The sequence below is a fragment of the Lepus europaeus genome, unplaced genomic scaffold, assembly GCF_033115175.1.
Source record: "Lepus europaeus isolate LE1 unplaced genomic scaffold, mLepTim1.pri SCAFFOLD_29, whole genome shotgun sequence".
Lineage (NCBI taxonomy): Eukaryota > Metazoa > Chordata > Mammalia > Lagomorpha > Leporidae > Lepus > Lepus europaeus.
Window position 1 is genome coordinate 1931887 of NW_026909167.1, and position 15413 is coordinate 1947299.

The window sequence follows — 15413 nt, forward strand, 5'->3', positions numbered from 1 at the left end:
GTCCCAAGCTTTGGGTACTTGTGCCCTCCACGTAGGTCCACTGTGTCCCTCTAATTACACAAGAGTTTCCTCTGGCCGGCGCCGTGGCTCAACAGGCTAATCCTCCACCTTGCGGCGCCGGCACACCGGGTTCTAGTCCCGGTCGGGGCTCCGGATTCTGTCCCGGTTGCCCCTCTTCCAGGCCAGCTCTCTGCTGTGGCCAGGTAGTGCAGTGGAGGATGGCCCAAGTGCTTGGGCCCTGCACCCCATGGGAGACCAGGAGAAGCACCTGGATCCTGCCATTGGAACAGCGTGGTGCACCGGCCGCAGCGTGCCAACCGCGGCGGCTATTGGAGGGTGAACCAATGGCAAAGGAAGACCTTTCTCTCTGTCTCTCTCTTTCACTGTCCACTCTGCCTGTCAAAAAAATAAAGAAATAAAATTTTTAAAAAAAGAGTTTCCTCTGTTGTTTTTTTCCTAATTCTTCCCTGAGACTACACTATCTTCACTTTTATTAATCTGCCTTCTCCTCGACTGTCAGTAAGCTCCCTTCTTATTATGCCATCTTGGCTCCTACTGATTTTTTAATATTGAACCATCCATGCATACCAGAGATAAATACCACTTGGTTGGGGTAAATGACTTTTCTGATGTGTTGTTGGACTTGTTTGGCTAGAGTTTTGTACAGAATTTTTGCATTTGTGTTCATGGCAAATTGGTCTGTAGTTCTCTTTCTCAGTTGCGTCTTTTTCAGGTTTAGGGATTAAGGTGATGTTGGCTTCATAGAAAGAACTTGGGAGAATTCCCTCCTTTTCAATTATTTTGAATAGCTTGAGAAGAATTGGAATTATTTCTTTAAATGTCTGGTAGAATTCAGCAGTAAAGCCATCCAGGCCTAGGTTTTTCTTTTTTTGGAGAGCCTTTATTAATGATTCAATTTCTGTCTTTGTTATGGGTCTGATTAGGTTTTCTGTGTGTTCATGGCTCAATTTCGGTTGGTTGCATATGTCTAGGAATCTATCCATTTCTTCTAGGCTTCCTAGTTTGTTGGCATACAGCTCTTTGTAGTAATTTCTTAAGATTCCTTTTATTTCTATGGTGTTTGTTACATTCCCTCTTTCATGTCTAATTTTATTAATTTGGGTCTTCTTTTTTTTGCTAGTGCAGCCAATGATGTATCAGTTTTATTTTTTCAAAAAACCATCTCTTCATTTTGCTGATATTTTGTATTTTTGTTTCAATTTTGTTAATTTCTTCTCTAATTTTAATTATTTCTTTCTCCTACTGGTTTTGGGTTTGGTTTGCTGTGGGTTTTTTTTTTTTAATCCTTGAGATGCATTGATAGCTCATTTATTTTTTGTCTTCCCAATTTCTTTATGTAGGCACCATTTGCAATGCCACAATGCTGGCCCCGGAAATGGAATTTTGAAATCCATGTATACAACAAATTTTTGAATTTCGTATGAAATATTTATGCTATTAAAATTATAAATGGATTTCAAAACACATCTTTAATTCCATTCTTCCATGAATTATCCAAAGTACAATCATATATATGTATTCTATTTTTTGCCATAATTTCAATATTGCATGCTGATCAGTGATTATAACATGCACAAAATTTGTTTTGAGGAACAACAGATTTTTTTCTTAGTACTTGAAGGTTAACTAGTAGAATCTTATTTTATAAAACTTTTTACCATGTTTGATCTGTTCATTCACAGTAAGAACATTCCACATTTATCTGTCATAGTATTGTTTTTGTAATATCAACTTGTTTTCATCAGATTAGTTCTTGTGAATATGAGACTGCTGTGAAAGTATATAAAAAATCACAGCTATTTTATCTTATTTGTGGACTGTAACTTTATGAATAAGGTATCACTCTTTTATTAAAGATTTATTTTATTTGTTTGAAAGACAGAGTTACAGAGAGAGGTAGAGACATAGAGAGAGGTCTTCCATCTGCTGGTTCACTCCCTAGATGGCTGCAACTGCTGGAGCTGAGCTGATCCAAAGCTAGGAGCCAGGAACTTCTTCTGGGTCTCCCACATGGGCACAGGGGCCCAAGCACTTGGGCCATCTTCTACTGCTTTCCCAGGCCACAGCAGAGAGCTGGATCAGAAGAGGAGCAGCCGAAACTAGAGTTGGCAACCATATGGGATGCCAGCACTTCAGGCCAGGGCTTTAAACTGCTGCACCACAGTGCCAGCCCCAGGTATCACTCTTTATACCTTTTGTCTCAGTTGAATTGAATTACATTTTATTTGAGATTTATAGCAATATAGTAGCATTTTTCTTTTTGTAGTGATCAGCTGACATAATGAATGACACAGTACTATTTGTACCAGGAAGTTCATGACTAACCAACCACTTCAGAGGGAACAAATGGTCATTGACATGCTCCACTCTGGGAAGGCACCTGTTCCACAGAGATTTGGGAAAAACTAGCCAAAATGTGCTAGACAACTCCTGATGTCATCTTTGTATTTGGTTTTAGAACCCATTTTGGCGGTGGCAAGACAATGGTCTTTGGTATGATTTATGATTCCTTGGATTATGTTAAAAAATGAAATCAAACATTGACTTGCAAGACGTAGCCTGTATGAGAAGAAAAAGACTCAACACAACAGCAACAGGAGTGTAACAACACATTGAAGAAGTTCAGGGGAACTGCCAAATCCAATGTTAGTGCTGGCAAAAAGCTGAAGGAGTAAAGATTTTGTATTGACTTTATGGTGATTTTGTGAATTTTTCATAAGAATTAATAAACTGTACAACTTTAAAAAATAAATGTATGGAGTGAACTGTGGGATACTAGTGCTTTACTCAGTTAAATGATGCAGGAGAAACTACAAAGAAGAAATGATGACAGTCTACAGTGACTACTTTGTGCTGCAAATACTTGAGTGTGGGGCAATTATTAGCTCAATCTCAGGCACAGCCATGTTCTAGCTTTTCCTTTTCCTGCACTGTTTATTCTAGCAAATTGCACTTGGATGATGAAGTCCAACCAGTGGTTGGAATACTTTTTTTCTGTAACCCAATCATCCCCTCACAGCAGCAGTGCTTTAAAGAAAGTTTTCCAGGTTCTCTGCCAAGCATACCTTGAAGGATCTCATCAAATAATAAAACTTTTATACATTTCTTGTCAAAGTTGAGTCACTGATACCATTATTCTCATAAAAATATTACTAATCTTATCTTTGAATTTTATTTTGTATTTCTTTTTTTGGCACCACACTTTTTATTTGAACCTTCAAAGAATATAAAGAGGTGATGACATCTGATGCCAAACCATGCCAGTGATAATAAAGGAACAGCAAAACAATTAACAACAAAAAGAAAATTATTAAAAAACAAATATTTCACATTTTGCAGTAGTGCTCTGACAGCATTGGCAAGTATTTCTGGCCAACTTCTTCAAAAATGAGGGATTTGAACAACTCCCTGATCTGAGCAAAGGTACTACCACATTTGCCCCTGAGAGTTTACATTCTGAGTCACTACATGTCACACTGCTCCACTCAGCAGACTTTGTAAACTTGATCTTCATAAGTAACTGTATTGTGCATGATTACAATGAGAACAGACTAAAAACACAACAGATAATGGCAGAAAAGTAAACAAAGCATCCTGTTAGGCATCAGGAGATCACTGCTGGCCAGGTCCTTCATGTTATCAGCTTCAAGAAAAACTCTGATATTCATTTCTCAGCAAACCCAATATTCAGAAGCTTACCCAGCAGGCTCAAGTCAAAGGTTTTAGAGATAGTCTTTCCCCTTTTTGCCCTATTATTTTTATTTTTATTTTTTGGTAAATATTTCAGACAAACCATGAAATCAAACTCTGCTTTATATAAAAACTGAATTTTTTTAGACTTTTATTTAATGAATATAAATTTCCAAAGTACAGCTTATGGATTACAATGGCTCCCCCATCCATAACTTCCCTCCCACCCGCAACCCTCCCCTTTCCCACTCCCTCTCCCCTTCCATTCACATCAAGATTCATTTTCAATTCTCTTTATATACAGAAGATCAGTTTAGTATATATTAAGTAAAGATTTCAACAACTTGCCCCCACATAGCAACACAAAGTGAAACATACTGTTGGAGTACTAGTTATAGCATTAAATCAAAATGTACAGCACATTAAGGACAGAGATCCTACATGATTTTTTTTAAAAAAATTGATTAATTTTCTATGCAATTTCCAATTTAACACCAAGTTTTTTATTTCATTTTCAATTATCTTTATATAAAGAAGATTGATTCAGTATATACTAAGTAAAGATTTCATCAGTTTGCACGCACACAGAAACACAAGGTGTAATAATACTGTTTCAGTACTAGTTATAGCATTACTTCACATTGGACAACACATTAAGGACAGATCCCATATGAGACGTAAGTACACAGTGACTCCTGTTGTTGATTTAACAATTTGACACTCTTGTTTATGGCGTCAGTAATCTCCCTAGACTCTAGTCATGAGTTGCCAAGGCTATGGAAGCCTTTAGGGTTAGCTGACATCAATCTTATTTCAACAGGGTCATAGTCAAAGTGGAAGTTCTCTCCTCCCTTCAGAGAAAGGTACCTCCTTCTTTGATGGCCCTGTTCTTTCCACAGGGATCTCACTCATAGAGATCTTTCATTTAGGTCTTTTTTTTTTTCAAAGTGTCTTGGCTTTCCATGCCTAAAATACTCTCATGGGCTCTTGAGCCAGATCCAAATGCCTTAAGGGCTGATTCTGAGGCCAGAGTGCTATTTAGGACATCTGCCATTCTATGAGTCTGCTGTGTCTCCCACTAAAACTGAATATTTTTAATAGTTAAATATGTATATTTAAATTTCTGTTTATAAAGACATATAGTAACAGTACTACAGAAGATTGGATTTAGTCCCTCCACCCACACAAAGATATATTAAGGCAAAGGCTCCAGGAAAGGCATGTCCATCCTGAATGTGGGCTGGAGATCGAGGTGAACACATCTGCTCCTCATGGGGTCAACAGAAGGGTTTCTCCCACACATTCACTTAGCCTCCTGCTTCCCAAAGAAGACTTTTTCAGCCATGTTGATGAACAGACCTGTGTCCACCATGCCTGGGATCATTTTGATAGCCATGTTCACTTGTTATGTTTGTGTACACAAACTTCCAGTCCAGGATAAAGTTTCTATTATCTGTCACCATAGGACCTGCCTGTGGACAGCTATTCTTAGTTGAACCCCACCCCAAACTTCTAGGTCACTGCTAGCCTCACATTTATAAATTTTCGAGGTTTAAAGTTATTTTACAGCCATATGCAATTCTAGAAATTACATGTCTGATAAGATTATTACATATAGCAATAAACATGTACTATTACAGAACAGTGATATAAACTTGTAGACAGATACATATGAAGGTGTTAAATCTCCCATCTAAGACTACAAAAGTTATCAGTCATTAATTTACATTAAAAATATAATTTATGCACACAAAATCAGAACATTTACAAGTAAAAATTTCTGTTTTATAATAATTTGAGAAATATAGCGCATCTACAACCACTGTCTAATCAAAATTTTATTTTCATTGACTCAATATTTGTTATTTACAGATTTAAAATAACATTTGATGGCAAAATGTTTATTCTGTGCAAAATAAATTGGTACAATACAGTTCTGGCTCAGAAGCTGACAGAAAAATCAATCAGATTGATGATAGAACAGCCTGGTAAGTGTTGTCAAAAAGATCTGCCCAGGGAATCACTGGTACAATGGAGAGAACAAAGGGGTCAATCCACTGAACTCTGGGCAAGGAATCCCTGGTTACATCCTAGCTCAAGGAAGTCACCAAACCATGTTTTAACTGAGTTCATCTGTACACATTGGAACAATTAAATATCGCTCATCATACAATGTCCTTGGGAAAAGCATTCATATCCGCTTCACACTCACTCTGCACCAGGTACTGTATTAAGGGTTCAGAGAAACAAAGCACATCCCATAGGGTTCCAGTATGGTTTGAGGGTAAAAGGGCTGAGGATTGTTGGATGTATCATCACTTAGCACTGACCTCTCTATCAATACATAATTTCCAAAAAGGATCAAAGATTTTAAAAGTTCCTCAGATGCATTTCAGAAGGTGAAACATCCAAAGTTTTGCTATCTTTTGTCATGGATGTTTGGAATGAGATCAGTGTGCATCAGAATTACCTGTGATGCTAAGAAGTGCACATGCACTGCCTCACCCAATGCTTACTGCTTTAGAAACCTCTAGGAGCCTGGCAGTTCTGAAGTAACTCCCTAGTCAAACTCTTTCATTTCAAAGACTGCTAACAAAAACTTGGATGATTCTTAGCAGGAACACACACATTGCCATACCACTTGTATTTTTTTTTACCATAAAACAATAAGTGTCACAAACCTTTTTAAAGTTCTCATTAAAAAGACTTCTAATCAAAACACAAGAGCAACAACAAATGGCCCACAGCAGTGCTGACTTCAGCTGACACTATGCATAATCTGTGTGCATGCATACATGTGTATCTTCTTCCAGGGAAACAAGAGTTGGGCAAGCAAATAAAGGTTATGAATCCTTGACAATATTTTCAATATTAAACAACTAGTTTTTAAAAGAAAATCCGAACACTGTTACAAATGGGGTAAATTGATACAGCTGGTTGCCTGAACAGACATTTCCAAAGGGTTAGATCACAACCATGTTTTCACTTATTACACCTGTAACATGGGCACATTTCTCATCTGGGTCAGTTGCAGCACCTCAGTAAAATGGAAGTAACAGGACTTCATTCCCAGCTAGTATTGCATGAAAGAAATCAGAAACTTATAAGTAACACAAAAACATTATCTACTTAAAATCTAGTACAAGTGCAGTCTCAAAACCCCTTCATTCATATGTAAGTTTTACATTACATCTGGAAGAATTACTTAATATTAAAAACTTAATTCTTTTGAATAAACAAGCACAATGCAGTGCTGTTTTTAAGGATTCATGATACAAATATTGTGTTACCTTAGGCACCTTGCATATAAATTAGGGAAAACAATCTTACCAGAAAATGATTTGACAGTAACATCTGTTGACTCTCTTCAGTCTCAGGATATATGGTTCACCCTGAAGTTACACAAATCTAGTTTTTTTTCCCTACTCTGCAAGGTTAGAAAAAGCAGGAAGAGAAAACAGGTGTGTTTCAAGCATTTCCTATCAAACAGAAATATTATAAGTTTATGGACAGGTTGGGTGGGGAAAGCTGATAAAAAGCTCCAATGGGAAGTGTTGAAGGAAAAAAAGTTAGTTCATCCGTCTTGGAGTCAGTACTTGTTCCTAATGTGGAAGAAAATACAGAGGGGAAATAATCTATTGGTATAGATTCTGTGACATACAAAGCATGAGGATGAAGGCAGGTGCGGCCTGCATGTCTAAGATCAAAACCTGCTGCACCTTTCCAGACAAGAGACAATCCTAATGAAGAGGGCAGAGATGTATAAGGAATACCTGTAACACAATCTCGGGTCTTCGAAGACGAAATAAAAACCAGCAGCCAGGAAATGGGGCCAGCCCAGCATTGTGGTATAGTGGGTAAAGCCCCTGCAGTGCCAGCATTCCATATGGGCCCCAGTTCAAGACCCAGCTGCTCCACTTCTGATCCAGCTCTCTGCTATGGCCTGGGAAAGCATAGAAGATGGCCCAGGTCCTTGGGCTGCTGCACCCATGTGGGAGACCTGGAAGAAGCTCCTGGCTCCTGGCTTCATGTTGGTGAAGCTCAGGCTGTTGTGCCAAACTGGGGAGTGAATCAGCAGATGGAAGACCTCTCTCTCTCTCTCTCTGCCTCTCCTTCTCTCTGTGTGTAACTCTTTCAAACAATATAAATAAATCTTTAAAAAAAAAAAAAAAAACCTCGGCATTCAGGAACTAACAAAAAGTCCCCATACCTACTTAGGACGGCAACCACTGCCGATCTCAGGCGTTCTGTTCTGTGGCAAGGCTGCACAAATCAGCACGCGGGCGAGGGTCCCCGCTTCTTTTCTCAAGGCTTCCTTAGCGCCTGAGAAATCCATGCGATGGGAGGCCCAGTAGAGGCTCCCGGAGCCCAGCAGTCCCTCCTCGCTGCCCTCGGCTCAGAGCTTGGATCACAGCCACAGTGTCTGCTAGGCTTTATGACGCTCCAAGGCCTCGGTTGGGTCACTTCCAGCCCAGGCGTACCAGGGGCCACACCGTCCGAACCCTGGCCCACACTCAGGGGCCCAGATGGACCAAGTCACTCCCATGAGCCAATGGTGTACTCACCCGCCCTTCTCCGGGGCGACACTGAGCCAGGAAGAGGAACGTTGGCCTCTTCCCTGTTACAGGGGCAGCGATGGCACCAGGGTCAGAGACGCTGACAGTTAACAGGCCTCCGTCCCTGTGACTCCAGTGGCACTCTGGGGCCGCCCTCCTCTCCAGTATCTTCCCTGCACCTGCCTACTACAAGAGTGGGGCCTCGCTGCTTGCTGCTTCCCAGTCATGGAGCCTGTCTGAAGGCTGCTTTGGCACCAAGTCCTGAGGTAAAGTTAGAAGACAGTGGGGCGAGCCTGACGCGGAGCCCAGGCAGAGGCTGAACCCGCGCCTTTTTTTGTGCTATGGGGGCGGCCATGGCAGTGCTGGGTGCTGCACAGTAGGCTGGGCCACTCTCCTCACCACCTGGAGCCTGGGGGAGTGAGGGGCGCCCTCACCGGCAGTGACTGTGTCCTCCTCAGATGCCACCATTCCCTATGCCAGCCCCTCTCGCGTAGCCATTTTTTTTTTCTCCGAGGAGACTGTTCCGCTGGGCCGGGCTTCCCTCCTGCTTCTCCACTTTCTCCTTTTGAGCCTCTCCATATTCGCTCTTTCAGTTGCTCCCCAGCTTCTTGCCCCACCAGTTCTTCCTGGCCCAACAGCCACATTGTCTGAAGGGGAGCTTGAAGATAAAGTGTTTGTAACTTCTAATTAGAAGTCTTACAAAAAAAAGTCACTGTAAGTTAAACCAATGATTATTTGTTGTCCTTGTCATTGGTAGCCTTTTTTAGATCATTAGCAAATGTATAATATTATATTATTGATTGTTTTCTATTAGTGTGCATTTTGAATGAACAATAATCGTTTAAACACATTAGACCCAGTAAGAGGGAATAGTTAAGGATAAATAACTTCTGGCACCTTCAATGATAACAAGAAGTAAGAGACATGAAATAAGCCTTCAGCACTCTCTGCTGGTGGGTCCTGGCCCCGCAGCCTGGGAGGAAGTGGGAATACAGACAAGATTTAGTTGCTCCTGTTTCACTCTCAGCTGTGGAGACAAAAGCATATCTGAGGTGTTTCACTCTCCTCACTTTTCTTCTTGTCACCGGTATATTTGCTCAAACCCTGCAGAAGGGAAAGATTTGTCTCCCAGGGACATGCTGCTGTATGGTTTAACCCTCAGTGACCTGGATCAACACCCAGAGAGGCTGCCTGACTCAGGGAAAGATCGTGGCAGGCTATGCCAGTCACTTCATTGTGATCGCTGATTTCAGGAAAGATTCAGAGTGTCAGGGATTAGTGGCATAAGGGAATCCCCATTGAGGTCATCCCAATAATTCCATGGTCTACTTTCTTACCTTAACAAGATTTGATCCTGATTGGAATTTAAGGTCAAGAATATAGGGCATAGGCACATAATGTGATTTATATGAGAATATGTTATTTTCAAATAAAAATTCTTATGATGTTAGAAACTTAAAAATATTTTTGTGGGGCTGTCGTTGTGACATAGTGGATAAAGCTACTACCTGAAATGCCAGAATCGCATATGGGCACTGGTTCATGTCCCAGCTATTATGCTTCCAATACAGCCCCCTGTTACTGACCTGGGAAAAGCAACAGAAAATGGCTCATTTGGCTATGACCCACCCATGTGGGAGACCTAGATGAAGCTCTTAGCTCTTGACTTCAGCCTGGCCTAGTGCTGGCCATAGTGTCTATCTAGGGAGTTAACCAGCAAATGGAAGAACTACCGCTTTGTCTCTCCCTCACTCTCTAACTTTCAAAACAAATAAATCTTTAAATATATATATATATGTGTGTGTGTGCCTATACATATATATATATATGTATATATATATATAAGCCTCATTTTCATATCTAAAATGCAAATATCAGAACTTGGAATTATGGTTGAATTGTTTAAAACATTAATTTCTTCATCACAAGATCACTGTCTTTGTTTTACAAAGTCAGTAACTCTTCTTACTCTTTGGTCTCTTTTTTAACTACATCTTTGATCCTCACCAAAATGTAGTACACTGACATAATTCCAGATTGTTTGAGATGTTTCTGTGTACTCTTTGCCCATTATGATCATTTTCTTCATCTTTACATCAGATTACCTTGGCATATACTAGCCTTTTGCTCTTTAGAACTAAAATTAAAGTTTCTGTTTAATCCCACACAATGTGCTCATGAGATTTTTTTTCCTAATTACCTCTGGTTATTAGAGTGTAGGTGTCCAGTTAATAGAGGAACGTTAGGAAGAAAGATCATTCCTAAGTGTTAGAATGAGCAGCACAATTACAACTCTAATGGGAAGTTAACAGTCATTGATGAAGTTCCAGCAGAGTAATCTGATTTGGCTTCACATACTTTTTTCTTTTTTCCATTTTAATTAATTAATTTTTAAAGATTTATTTATTTACTTAACAGGTAGAATTACAGACAGTGAGAGGGAGAGACACAGAGAGAGTTCTTCCATCCACTGGTTAATTCAATGGCAGGAGTTGGGCTGATCAGAAGCCAGGAACCAGGAGCTTCTTCCTGGTCTTTCACACAGGTACAGGGGCATAAGCACTTGGACCATCTGTTGCTTTCCCAGGACATAGCAGAGAGCTGGATTAGAAGAGGAGCAACTGGGACTAGAACTGCCGTCCATATGGGATGCCAGCACTGTAAGTGGAGAATTAACCTACTGCACCACAGTGCCAGTCCCTTTTAATTTATTTTTTTAAGGTAAACAGAATTCATATATACAAATTTGGGCATGCAGGGATACTTCCTACCCATGCTGTCACCCTTCCTCCTCCTTCCTTATGCTATAATTTTCATAATCTATTAAACTCATAAGATTAACCCTAAACTAAGTAAATAATTCAACAAAGAGTAAGCAGGAAATAGCACTGTTCCTCAAAAGCAGAGACAAGGCTATAAACAAATATTGAATCTCAAAATGTCATTTTTGCTCATATAAAAACTTTTTGTGTATACTATTAGTTACCATAGATCAAGGAAATAATATGGTATTTGTCTTTCTGAGACTGGCATATATCTCTAAATATAATGGTTTTAAGTTGCATCCATTTTATTGTAAAATACAGGATTTCTTTTTTCCAACTGAATAGTATTCCATAGTGTGTGTGTGTATCACATTTCCTATATCCAGTCATTGGTTGATGGACATCTGGGTTGTCTTCCACAATGGCTGTACTAGTTTACAACCCCAACAATAGTGGTTAGGGTACCCTTTTCCACACATCCTCATCAGCATTAATTTTTTTATTGATTTCTGGGTGGGGTGAGGTGAAACCTCATTTTGGTATTTATTTGCATTTTCCTGATGGCAAGTGATCCTGAGTATTTTTTCATGTGCTGACCATTTGAATTTCCTCATGTGAAAAACATCTGTTCAAGTTCTTTGCCTGTTTCTTAAGCATATAAATCTGATTTGAATTGCAGTTATTTTATTTCCTCTATGAAAACTTATCTTATAAGGAAATCAAATGCTCTGTAGACCTATTTACCTTACTTTTGTTGCAATTACTATTTCTGAGTTGCTGTAGATATATTCCAGGCAATATATGAGTGCAGTAATAATGCAACATATGAAGTAATTTATTTTTTAAAAAACACAGGTTTCATGAAATTTTACAGCCCTGCAACTTTTGCATTTTAATCTGTTGCCAAAAGACCTGTGTGTGTGTGGGGGGGGAGTGTGGATGGGTGGGGATATCTGTTTCTCTCAGAGGTTTTTAAGAGCACAGCAAGTGAATATTAGAAAGTATACACTTGGGGCCAGTGCCATGGCTCACTAGGATAATCCTCTGCCTGCGGCGCCGGCATTCCATATGGGTGCCAGGTTCTAGTACCGGTTGTTCCTCTTCCAGTCCAGCTCTCTGCTGTGGCCTGGGAAGGCAGTGGAGGATGGCCCAAGTGTGTAGGAGACAAGGAGGAAGCACCTGGATCCTGGCTTCAGATCGGTGTAGTTCCGGCTGTGGCAGCCATTTGAGGAGTGAACCAATGGAAGGAAGATCTTTTTCTCTAACTCTATCTGTTAAAAAAAAAGTATACACTTAATACAATCCTCAGTTTTTATTGCTCCTTTATATTTTCAGTATTTAAAGTTAATGAGGTTATCTTGACTCTGGAAATTTTCAAGGTCTATTAAGGATCATTTTTCTATAGTTCACTGTAAAAAGTATTTGGTTTAAGAGTTCCAGCATTGTGGGTGACTCTAATACAGCAGCATTTTCCCAAGGTTTAAAAAAATTAGATTTTATAAAAGGGATTCTTTTTAATGTCTCAGTACATTATTTTTGTTACTAACAGAAACAAGTTATACTTTTTCCTCCCTAAAATTCACTCTGATGAAAGAAATAGTTATTTTAACTCCTAACAAATGCTACATGCTCAAGACTACAGGAATTATCAGTAGGCATTTTTTATTCTCAATCTGATTTTTTGTCTGTAAAACATGTCAATTAAGCTTTTTTTTTTTTGACAGGCAGAGTGGACAGTGAGAGAGAGAGTCAGAGAGAATGGTCTTCCTTCTCCATTGGTTCACCCCCCAATGGCCGCTGCAGTTCAAAGCACTGCGCTGATCCAAAGCCAGGAGCCAGGTGCTTCTCCTGGTCTCCCATGCGGGTGCAGGGCCCAAGCACTTGGGCCATCCTCCACTGCACTCCCAGGCCACAGCAGAGAGCTGGACTGGAAGAGGAGCAACCGGGACAGAGTCCAGTGCCCCAACCAGGACTAGAATCTGGGGTGCCGGTGCCACAGGGTGAAGATTAGCCTTGTGAGCCATGGTGCCGGCCCTTTTTTTTTTTTCTTTTTAAGAAATTTTTAAAAATTTGACAGGTAGAGTTATAGACAGTGAGAGAGAGAGACAGAGAGAAAAGTCTTCCTTCCATTGGTTCACTCCCTAAATGGTTGCCACAGCTGGTGGGCTGCAGCAATCTGAAACCAGGAGCCAGGTGCTTCCTCCTGGTCTCCTAAACACTTGGGCCATCCTCCACTACACTCCTGGGCCACAGCTGGACTGGAAGAGGAGCAACGGGGACAGAATCCAGTGCCCCATCTAGAACCCGGTGTGCTGGCACTGCAGGCAGAGGATTAGCCTACTGAGCCACGGTGCCAGCCAATTAAGCTTTTAAAGACTCAGGGAGGGCAGCTGATGATTTTCTTTCTCCATGAATTCTGAGGCAGCTCTTCTGGCTTCATAGCTTCACTGTGATCTTTCTCCTCTTCTTTGGGATCTTCCATTTTCTCTTCCTCCTCACTAAGAGGCTGAGGCATAAGCTGATTACCTACAAGGATGTGCCTGTTAATTCTGTTTCACTCTCTTTCTTTTCCTTTTGGGTGGAACCTTTTGGGAAAACCTTTGGCCTGCATTTCATTGTTTATGAAATTTCTAAGTGGGATGTGAATATAAATACAAGCCAAGTCCTGCAGGTTCCTGACAGCACAGGGGGGAGTCCCACAGAAGCAGGCTTGCCATAACCATTCTTACTTGGCTGCACAAGTGGAGCAAATGAAACAGCAAGGATATTTTTACTTTCCCAAGTGTTTTGTCCCGGTCACATAATCTGTGTTAACTGATCTTCTATAGGCATGACTAGCATGCCTCCCACATTCAGTAAAATTTTCACATAGTTTTCATGGCCTTTTTGGACCCTAGCACCACAGTAAATTCGATCATACTGATAACTGTAGGACATTTCTAGAGGTGATTACCAACTACAAATGCAGGTTCACAGAACTCAAATTTATCAAAGCTATTATTTTTGACAAAGCTCTCCAGTTTTTCCTTGGCATATTCCACTACATCTGAATGAAGCTCAATCCCATGATTTATTCTAAAAGGACCTGTGGCACAGCAGTTCAGCCCAGCTCACTGTAGCAATGTGCAGGGCCAGGCTCTTAATAATTGGTGAGCTTCCTGGAAGCCAGCTGCTGCCACAATACCGCCAACTTTTAAAAATGTATTATTTTAAAATTGTGTTCACTGGGGCTGGCATTTGGCATAGCAGATAAAGCTGCTGCCTGCAGTGCTGGCTTTCCATATGGGCTCCAGTTCATGTCCTGGCTGGTCCACTTCTGATCCAGCTGTCGGCTGTGGCCTGGGAAAGCAGTCAAAGATTGCTCAAGTGCTTGGGCCCCTGCACTAGTGCAGGAGACATGGAAGAAGCTCCTGACTCCTGGCTTTGGATTGGTGCAGCTGCAGCAGCTGCAGCCATTTGGGGAATGAACCAGCAGATGGAAGACCTCTCTTTCTTGCCTCTGCCTTTCAAATAAAATAAATCTTTTCAAAAAAGTATTCATGCCAGTGCCATGGCTCACTAGGCTAATACTCTGCCTGCGGTGCCAGAACCCTGGGTTCTAGTCCTGGTTGGGGGCTGGATTCTGTCCTGGTTGCTCCTCTTCCAGTCCAGCTCTCTGCTGTGGCCCAGGAAGGCAGTGGAGTATGACCCAAGTGCTTGGGCCCTGCACCCGCATGGGAGACCAGGAGGAAGCACCTGACTCCTGGCTTTGGATCGCTGCAGCATGCCGGCCATAGCAGCCATTTGGGGGTGAACCAACAGAAGGAAGACCTTTCTCTCTGTCTCTCTCTCTCACTGTCTAACTCTGCCTGTCAAAAAAAAAAGTATTCATTTATTTTTTTTTGAAAGGGCAGAATTGTAGAGATAGAGGTAGGGAGAGAGGGAGAGGGAGAGAGGGAGAGAGGGAGAGGGAGAGAGGGAGAGAGAGGGAGAGAGAGGGAGAGAGAGGGAGAGAGAGGGAGAGAGAGGGAGAGAGAGGGAGAGAGAGGGAGAGGGGGAGAGAGAAGAGAATGAATCTTCTTTTTAGTTCCATTCCCAAGTGCCCTAAATAGCTTCAGCTGGGCCAGGCCAAAGCCAGGAGGCAGAAACTCAATCCAGGTCTCCTGTGTCTGTGGGGGGAACCCATCTAGTTGAGCCACTATCTGCTTCCTCACAAGTGAATTATCAGGAAGGCGGATTGCTATGTACACTCTAAGTGTCAGATTAACCTGATGTGCTATGATTACAATTATTTTGTGGATAAAAATAAGTGATAACAAAATGAGCCAGGCATTACTAGCAAGAATTGAATGTGTATAATTAACAGGCAAGTATTAGTATGTCCCCAATAGGTATTTATTTA

General features: G+C 41.0%; 2 pseudogenes; one reads left to right on the forward strand and one right to left on the reverse strand.

Moving 5' to 3' along the window:
• The first annotated feature begins 2322 nt into the window (after positions 1 to 2322).
• On the forward strand, positions 2323 to 2696 carry LOC133754836 (small ribosomal subunit protein eS24-like; annotated as a pseudogene).
• Positions 2697 to 13409: 10713 nt separating this feature from the next.
• LOC133754743 (protein-L-isoaspartate O-methyltransferase domain-containing protein 1-like) overlaps positions 13410 to 15413 on the reverse strand; it is a 35235-nt pseudogene continuing 33231 nt past the window's right edge.